Consider the following 10,185-nt stretch of genomic DNA (forward strand, 5'->3'; position numbering starts at 1 on the left):
GAGCCAGAGGGACCCAGCTAAGCTGCTCCTGGATTCCTGATCCACAGAAACTGTGAGATAATAAACGTGTGTTGTTTTCAGCCACTAAACATTGGAGTGATTTGTTTCATAGCAATAGATAACTAGCACAAACAAATAAACTGCTTTTGATAAACATAAATAGCACACTACCCATATTCGCTTTGTGATTTAGAAGGTGGGTTTTTTGGAGTTGTTTCCCCACCAACTAATGCTAATTTAGTTGAGCTTCGCTTTCCTTAATTTTTACTAGAAAAACAGTTTTTTTTTTCTTCTTTTCTGACATATATTTGTGAATTGCTAGTTTACTCTCTTGGTCCATTTTCTAAGAGAGAGAGAAGAAAACTATCTCCCAAAATTTCAAAATGTTGTTAATTTTGTATAAGATACTTAAGTAGTATAAGAAGCCTTGTATAAAATAAAATAACCTGATAAATAATGTCTCGGGATTTTTATCAAAAACATATTTTGGTAAGTGAAAAAGTCCTGCGCTTTCTTCCCCTCTTTGTATTCTTCTGCTCTCCAGTATACCGAAGACTGTTATGCCACATGACGTTTCACCTGTTATAACTCCCAACACACAGAAGTTTCACAAAATGCCTGATGTGCGTTAACAGGTGCTATGACAGAATCAACCAGACAGCAACAGGTTTGATTTGGCTTTTGATGGTGGAAATGGTTAACACACTCAGCTGCTAACCAAAAGACTAGAGGTTTGGGTCTACCCAGAGGTGCCTCAGAAGAAAGGCCTGGCAATCTACTTCTGAAAAATCAGCCATTGAAACCCTGTGGAGCACAGTTCTACTCTGATACACATGCGGTCACCATGAGTCAGAACTGACTCCATAGAAACTGTTTTTTGTTTTGTTCAAAAATGAAAAGCTTAATTAATATTTTTAGTGGCAATGAGATCATGTGGTTCAACCTTCTGAATTTCTTATTTCTGCTAAATGAGTCAATTGAGTTGGTAACTGATTCAATTGAGTTGGTAACTGATTCATTTGAACAGATATGTTTCAATGTGGCTCTAAGGAAAATGTTCTGATATGCCATCCTGGCCTGTACTGTCACCAAAAAAAGCACTGTACTTAACTTTAGATCCATGCATGAAAAAAGAAGCAGAGAACACACATAAAGGAGGCTCTCCCCCGTTTTACTACTCTTCATTGGAAGAAAAGGTGGCTGAGATTGCTTCTCCATGCCAATTTTTCTTTTCAGATTAGCGATTCTGGGCACCTTATAACAAAAAAATACTTTAGTAACAGAAACGATTTTAGAGCGTAAAAGTGTTGATTATGTTATCCTAGAAACGTTTTCACTTTTCCTCAAATGCTACTTTGGTCTTGAACATACTCAGTGTTCTTTGTGAGAATAAAATAATAATAATAATAATAATAATAATAACTGCAACAAAAAAACCTCTCTTGTTTGAAAACCAATCACAATAATACTCTGTTAAAGAGAATATCTGACATAAAATATTATATTCAGACTGCATAAACATCCATACAATTGAGAACTATGCAACTGTTTCCTCTATGAAAGTATTACAGTTACGAAGAAGGAATAATAGACTTCAAACATTACCATTTTGTATTCTAAAAAACAAAAGATTTAGGAAACGATAAAAAAAAAATGGCTGCTAATATCACAAAAAGAGAAACAACCAGATATATGTTCCTGCTGATGGACATCTGTAAAACTTCTAAGAAGTAGTTTACAAAAAAAAAATAACCCGAATCTAATTAAAACTCTAGATCCAAAAACCGAATTACAGGAAACACAGGGGACAGAGGAATATGTTAAGCATCACCACAGTTACAAAAATAGCAAAATCCAGGCTGTGGGAAATTATATAAGAGAAAGCACCTAATTTTCTTCAACAAATAAATTGAAAGGAAAAATAGAGTGGGAAAGGGAAAACCTATACATTAAAAGATACTCAAGATTAAAATGGAACCCTAGTGGCACAGTGGTTAAGAGCTATGGCTGATAACCAAGAGGTCAGCAGTTCAAGTCCACCAGCTACTGCTTGGAAACCCTATGAGGCAGTTTTACTCTGTCCTGTAGGGTTGCTATGATTCGGAATGAGGACAATGGGTTTTGTTTTTCTTTGGTAAGATACAAATACAATTACAGGTATCCCACGCTTTTCCAAAGTTCGCCTTACTCCATTTCACTTTTGTGAAAGACCTGCATTAGTACCTCTTTTAGCTAACTGAAAGAAATCCAAAGAGGATTTTTGCTTTTACAAAAAAGACAAAAAGAGGAAACAGCCTTCAGCATTTGTTTTGCAGTGAGCCACCCGCACCCAAGCAGGGAGAGTGGTGTCTCCAAGCTCCTTCCCCAGAACAACACCCAGATTCCTGCTTTTATTATATGTTAGTATTTCTTCAGGTTTTAAGTGTTATTTGGTATGATTTGATGGGTTACTTTTTGGTCTAGGAACACTCAAAATATTTTCCCATATAAATTAATAGCAATTGTTTCTTTGCTTTACTCCATTTCCTATACCAAAGGTGTTATTGGAACTCTCTAATTTCAGATAGCGGGAGAAATCTGTATAGACCTTATTAGGACCTTATTCAAACACACTGAAAAAAAAATACTATAAAGCAATGAAATGTGAACAAGAATTGCGGATATTCAATTAAAAATCATTGTTATTTTTAAAAATATGATAGTAGTATTGTGGCTATTTTTAAGTTCTTATCTTTTAGAAATATATATTGAAATATGTACAGATAAAATGATATATGTTGGGTGTGGGATTTGATTTAACCCTACCTACAGTCTACTACTTCCGCCTGTTATATTTTATGGAGGCTGGCAGAATACACAAGACTCCTGAGTCAGAGACACAGGACTTGATTACTCTTAAAACAGTAAACAGTGTGGATATCAGCATATTTGCCTCGGTTCTCCTTGCCCTCAGGTGGCACAGGGGTGATACAGATGAGCCTAGAGGATGCCTACATATGTAGTGGATTTGCTTCACAGCTGAGGGACATTGAGCTTGAGGAATCTACCAATTTTATAGCAAGCAGTAAGCAAGCCTTCTCTTTTTCCAGGGAAGGGGAAGTGGGAGTGTTAGCTCACTTTTTTAGGTTACCAGTTGCATAAATAACCCTGACAAATGGCCCTGGTAAAAGAGCAGTCAGAGCCTTGCAGTCTTAGCACACTCAGTAAACTGGTAGGAACAAAGGAAGACCGTGTCTTCCATCAATATCATGCCATGGATTTGCTTCAAAAACTCCACTGAAGAGGAGAGTGTAGGTAAGTCAGTGGGGTATAGGTGAAACATGTTTGGTCATTAGTCAATACTTGTTGAAGCCGGGTTATTAGTATATGAGATTCACTATACTATCCATTCTACTTTTGTATATGTTTAAAATTTTCCATAATAAAAGTTTTAAAAAATCTATTTACTAAAGAGTTATCACATATACTATATGTGGGTCCATTATTTTTAACAAATTAAAATATTTAAAAATATATATTTGTTATGTAAAACATATGGAATATATTATTCTGCCCATTATTACTAAAAATGTACTTCAAAAAATTCATTTCTTCATTATGGTAAGTACATACATTGTTATTTTATTACAGATAAATAAAAGGGCTGTTTTATGGAGAGTTGTAGTCAATTTACTGTACTTATCCAGCCTTTCTTACACTTTTATACTTTCCTCTGGAATCTGAATCCTTGTTCACTTTATCTAAGCCACAACACAAGGTTTAAAGTATTGGTTAACTTTGACATCACTGGGTGCCATTTTGAAAAAACATCTGAATGCTTTTAGGCTGTGTACAATTTTTTTTAAAACTTAATTTCTAATATATTTCACCTCCCCCTTTGGCTCATTCCTTAATAGATCACTTTATTTTGATAGCTGTAGCTACAAAGAAAGTTTACAAAACTGATTGTTGAACTGAATTAAATGGTTATTTCTTTCATAGTGCTAGGAGGTTATTCTCATCAAACAAAATGTAAAAGCAAGGGCCTCAAACACCTTTTTGCTGTAAAAAAAAAAAAAAAAAAAATCAATACCCAAGAAAACGCATAGTGTCAATATAGATTAGCCTCTAGTCATTGGGGTGGGGGGCAGGGTAGGGGAGAGAGCTGTGAAAGAGGAGGAAGAAGGAGAAGCAGTAGGAGGTGAATCAAGGCAGAAGATGCAACCCCAGGCTATTTTCAAGCTTCTGACCACCTATAGAAGCAACATAGCTAGCAAACTTATGTTACCTACTACCCTGAAGCATCTATATTTTAAGCTAATTCCAACCCCCAAAGGGAAAAATAATGGGACTCATCTTTCACCCATTGGTGGTTCAATAGTAGAATTCTCACTTTCCCTGGGAAGAGCTGGATTCTATTCCCAGCCAGTACATCTCTTGTGCAGCCACCGCAAGTCTATCAGTGGAGGCTTGCGTGTTTGCTATGATGCTGAACAGATTTCAGTGCAGCTTCCAGACTAAGACCAACTAGGAAGAAAGGCCTGGCAATCTACTTTTGAAAATCAGCCAATCACAACGGTCCAATCTGCAACAGATCATGGGCACGGCATAGGACCCAGCAATGTTCTGTCCCTGTAGTGCACAGGGCCCCCATGAACGAGGATAATTTGAGGGCAGCTAACAACAACAAACTCCCAAAGAGAAAAATAATGTAGACTTACCCTTCACCCATATACCATTCTTGGCCAGACCCTCTACCCTGGCTCATAGAAAAAGAGGGAATTTTCTGATTGTGACCCAGGTAGAGGATAAACTTTGCTTTGGGTTCATTCCTACTAATCACACTACCAGCGAAGATGAAGGCCCCCAGGAGGGTGCCTCACGATGGTTGCCCATTCTTTGCTCATGGCCCCTCCCCTTTACCAACCACTTCCTCCTGTTGAAACCATCTTGCAGGTCTCCTAAATAAGGGCTCCCTCTACCTTTCCCAGACAAGTGCATTCACCCAAAGAGTTTTGCCCACCGTGACCATATTTCTCTTCTCAGAACTCTTACCCATCTCACCTTGTTGAAGGGTGTTCCTCCCTGTCCTAGTGACCAGCTTAACAGCAGATGTATCTTCATCCATTGTCCTGCCTCTTGATTCCAATTCCTTAGGCCACTAACCCACCTATTCTAAATTCAGAGTATCTCACTTCTAAGCACTTCTTGTAATAGTAAAACATCTGTTCTTTCTTCTAAATTGTTCAATTCTCTTGAAATGGACATCTCAACAAGCCTTCCCTTTAGTGTGCCAAGGTTCCAACGAATTTATGTCCATGATCTATGGAGTACAGGGTCATAATCTCTCCTTTCCTCAAGGGCAGAGGCCTCTTCAGTCACACAAACTAGGATGCACGATCTATGAGCTACTTATAATACGACATTGAAATGGTCTTTTTTCCTACATTTGCAATCCATTCTACCTCTTCTCTCTGACTCATTTGGGTTCTCAAATTCTCTGTCTTAAGTGTTTCTAACTCTTTATTCCATACTGTTGTAAAGCTATTTAACGAGTTTCAGTCCACAGGACACGTTGCACAATTTCTAAATGGCAAGGTTTAAGCCTGTGTTATAAATCAGAAGCCTGTTTCTCTCCTAAGGTGGGCTGTGTTGCCAGTTGCCTTGGATTGTAGAATAGAAGTTCCATTCAGCTGTTCTCTGAACACTACAATATGGTCTGTGCAATCTGTAGAAATACCAGTGCTTTCTATATGGGCCAGGTGGATAATTTGCTAAACTGTCATCCTGTTATTTGACATTTGTGTGAGTAACCTAACCAGTTCTGAGCAGGAAGCACAATATTTGCTGGAGTTAACAGGACTCTGCTGCAGTTTTCCTTCATCTGAAAAACAGAGATTACAGTGTTTACAGAAAGCATTGGTACAATTTGATAAATAATAGTTGAAAATGGTTCCCTGAAATTTTCAAGACCTCAATCACAGTCCACTACAATAGCAATATTTTCTTTAAAGACAGATATTTAGGTCCCCAAACACTGAATAAATAGAAATACCTTCCTTCAAAGCAGCAGAAAGAATGTTTATCCATGTTAATTGTTTTTTATGAATTAGGTGATGATCAGATGGTTAATTGTTATATGAAATTGGAGGTACTGTCAGAGTCTAACAGTTGGTTTAGATTCCTTTAATCACTCAGTTTTTCCTAAATAATTCACTTGCTTCTTTGTGTTTTGTATTAAAACCAGTAGTTTGTCACTAAGACCATTCATTTAATTGAGCAAGCAAAATAAATAAATAAAGATTCACGTCACTGGAATCAGAATGAATCAGCCAACATCTGATGGTATAAGTTGTATAGATGTGAGAGCAATATCAGCAACTCCAAATGACCAATCTATAAAAGGCAGTATTTTTAGTCTTGGGAGTATATGAAAAACAAAATCTTTATTCCAGGCCTGGTGTCTATTACCATGCCAGGGGCATAAAACATTATTACTCACCAGCCTTTGTCTACACTCACCAACTCTTTAAGTAATCAACGTCTACCATATGGATTCTAAGCACTGCTTCCCTTATAGAGAGCGTTCCAAAGTGAGTGGTGTAATTGGGTTACTTCTTGTTATTACTCTCACTGAAACATTTGCTAATTCATAAATCAGGGCTTTATTTAAAAATTTAAGGTGGAGGATAACAATAAGCTTTTTTTAAAAAAAACTACAGGTGTTAGTATATGAAAGGGTTAACTGAGTCTGGGGTTGAGGCTATGAAATGCAAGATGTATGAAATGCAAGAATTCTTGTGATGACTCAAACACTTTTATGAACATAAAGGTATTTTATTTAAAAACAGTAGTTTGTTTCCATTGTTTTGGGATGATGCATCAATTAGGATGCTCTGTGGTGCAAATGACAAAAAAACCAGTTCAAACCAGCTTAAACCATAAATAGAACTTAATGTATCTTGTAACAAAAATCATCTTCTGGCTTCAAGCAAGGCTTAATCTTGTGATTGAAATGATATCACCAAGGATCCAGTTTCTCTCTGTCTTTCTGTGCTGTTTTTCTTTGACTTGTCTTCTGGCTCTATAGAAGTGGCTTCCAAGTAGCTCTGGGCCCTCCTCTCAGGATAGTAAAACACCGTAGCAGTCCAGACTTTAGATTCTCAATCACATGGTAGAAAGGAAGAGCATACAACTCTTTTTATAGACTTAAAAAATGTCCTGGGAGGCACTCTGTCTCATTGGCTTCTTGGGCTCACATGCCCAATCATGGTGGCCATTAGAGTGGGATACACTGATTGGCTTGACCCTGAAGCCTGAATGTTTAATCCTGTTGAGCCCCATAATTTTCTTCTTCATTTGTAATACCCCATCTAATTCTTTCAGTTGTTAGTCCTTTACAAACAGCAACTATGACTTTTAATTCCTAACCCTATTTCAAATCACCTGAAACAATGAATGCTCAACAAATGGGGTTGAGTGACTGAATAATTTAAAGTGATTGTTATATATTGTGATGATCATCATAATAGTCACTCTTTCATTTACTGATCTCTATTATCCTGAGGTACATAGTAAAAAATATACAATATTAGAATCTGTCTTAGTCATCGAGTGCTGCTGTAACAGAAATACCACAGCTTCAACGAAGAGAAATTTCTTCTCTCACAGTCTAGTAGGCTAGAAGTCCAAATTCAAGGCATCAGCTCCAGGGGAAGGCTTTCTGTCTCTGTTGGCTCTGGAGGAAGGTCCTTCTCATCAATCTTCCCCTGGACTAGGAGCTTCTCCATGCAGGAACCCAAGGTCCAAAGGACGCGCTTTGCTCCCAGAGCTGCTTTCTTGGTGGTATGAGGTCCCCCACTCTCTGCTTGCTTCCCTTTCCTTTTATCTCTTGTAAGGTAAAAGGTGGTGCAGGCCACACCCCAAGGAAACTCCCTTTACATTGGATCAGGGATGTGACCTGAGCAAGGGTGTTACATCCCACCCTAATCCTCTTTAACCACAGGCAGAGATTATGATTTATAACACATGGGAAAATCACAAAATGGAGGACAACCACGCAATACTGGGAATCATGGCCTAACCAGGTTGACATATATTTTGGGGGGACACAATTCAATCTATTACAGAATCATAGGATGATGAATGCTCTCCGTCACCCTTACAGATTCCCTCTCCACCCTCTCTATCCTGCTCACTGCCCCAAGAAGCTGACTTCAATAGGCTCCCCTCCCTCTGGCCCTGACTTGGGGTCAGCCAACTGGAACCATCAACAGGAGAGCAAGGAGTGGGAAGAAAGAGAGGTTAGAGTATTTATTAAGAATGTTTATTCCCCCAGTTCCCTTCATGCCAGGCTGCTTTCCTCACGAAAAACCACAGCTCCTGCCAGGCTGCTCTCTCCTACAACTACAGCTACCGCTCTTCTCAAATTCTAACCAGTCCATCCCCTTGTCATTTCAGGCCTAAGGACAAATAAAGGCTCGGTGCTATTCCTAGTTCTTGTTGGTTCTCCTTAACCCCACCCACACCTGTGTAAATGATCCTTCCTTAAACTCTTTTGATTACCTTAAGCATGACATTTGTGTTCTGCCAAGACACTGACTCATACACACAGACTATTCAGAAACCCACCTCACACTGGCTTAAATCATAACTAGAATTTATTGAATCATGTAACTGAAAAGTATAGGTGTCTAGCTTGAGGCCACACTAAGTGCAGTGGCTCAAAATGATGTCATCAAGGCTATTAGAACTGGAAGAGACTTTATTAATCAGGTTGTTACCCTGATTATAATAAACAGGTAGTCTCGACTTACGACAGGTTTCTGTTCCGATGACTCTCGTCGTACGTCAGTTCTAATGTAGTCAAATGCCACTTTTTCTTTGTTTTTAGTTTTCATTATTATTGCATTTTATTATCAGTATCTTTATAAATCCAATCTTTATCTGTTTTGGGGGATTGGAAACATTACATATAAACTTGCAGATATATTTTAACATTGTAAGTAGTATACACAGGCATAAAGCAAAGAAGCAATTACCATTAATTTATGTGGGAAAATTTTTTGAGTGTTCCCAGATCCAAAACATAACCTGCAAAATCATCCCAGATAACACACAAAACCTCTAATAACACTAACATACAGTAAAAGCAGGAATGCTGAGCATAGTCCCCAGGGAAGGAGCTTGGCTATGCCAGCTCACTGCTCAGATGTGCTCCTCCTCAGGTGTGTACTGCTTCAGGTACGCACTGCCTCAGATATGCACTGCTTCTTTAACGGCTTGCGGCAATACAAAAGCTGAATGCTATTTCCGCTTTTCACCTTTTTTCGTAAAAGCGAAAATCCTCTTTGGATTTCTTTCAGTTAGCAAAAACAGGTACTAATGTAGGTGTTTCGTAAAAGTGAAGTGGAGTAAAGCGAACTTTCAAAAAGCAGGGGATATCTGTATTACTAACGATAAGATGCAAAAAGAGAAGAAAAAATAACAGACAGCTATAAGTGCAGTTCGCGGTAACTCAAATACGTCTTAAATCCGGACTATCTGTAGTTAAATTGGTGTACAGGAAGGGTGAAGGGGAAGTTGTCTTGCTTCCATTTTTCAGTTAAGGATACTAAACAACGCGGAATGTAGTTTACTGGCCCAGTTGTGCCAGAATCCTGTCTGAGCACTCTGTAAACATTTGAAATAAACAAAAGCTTTCAGACGCAAAGTGCAAAAATGAAGTCCACAGGATTATGTGGAACCTAAAGGAGCAAATAAATAATCGGTTAAGCATTTACATCTTTGTATATCATTAATTTCATTCATCTTTTATCCCTCACAGTACCTACCACCGTCCAGCACACGGTATGTGTTGAGTAAATGGATGGATGATAGAAAGTCCAAACCAGCTCTTTTCTTTCATGTGATACTGAAGGTGCTTGCTGCATCCTCCTGCGGAATTCATATAATGGAGAGACTGAGGAAGACAAAGGAGTGCCAGTAAATGATTTACGTTAATCACAGAGAGCAAAACATACACCACTTTTTTTTTTGCAATGGTTTTTTTTTTATTGTTGTAGTTTAAATGAAGTTTACATTTCAAGTTAGTCTCCCATACAAAATTTTGTACATACATTGTTATGTGACCCTAATTGCTCACCCCATTCTGCAACAGCACACTCCTCCTTTCCATCCCTGATTCCCCATGTCCATTCAACCAGC

This window comes from Trichechus manatus, unplaced genomic scaffold (genome assembly GCF_000243295.1).
Source record: "Trichechus manatus latirostris isolate Lorelei unplaced genomic scaffold, TriManLat1.0 scaffold00110, whole genome shotgun sequence".
Lineage (NCBI taxonomy): Eukaryota > Metazoa > Chordata > Mammalia > Sirenia > Trichechidae > Trichechus > Trichechus manatus.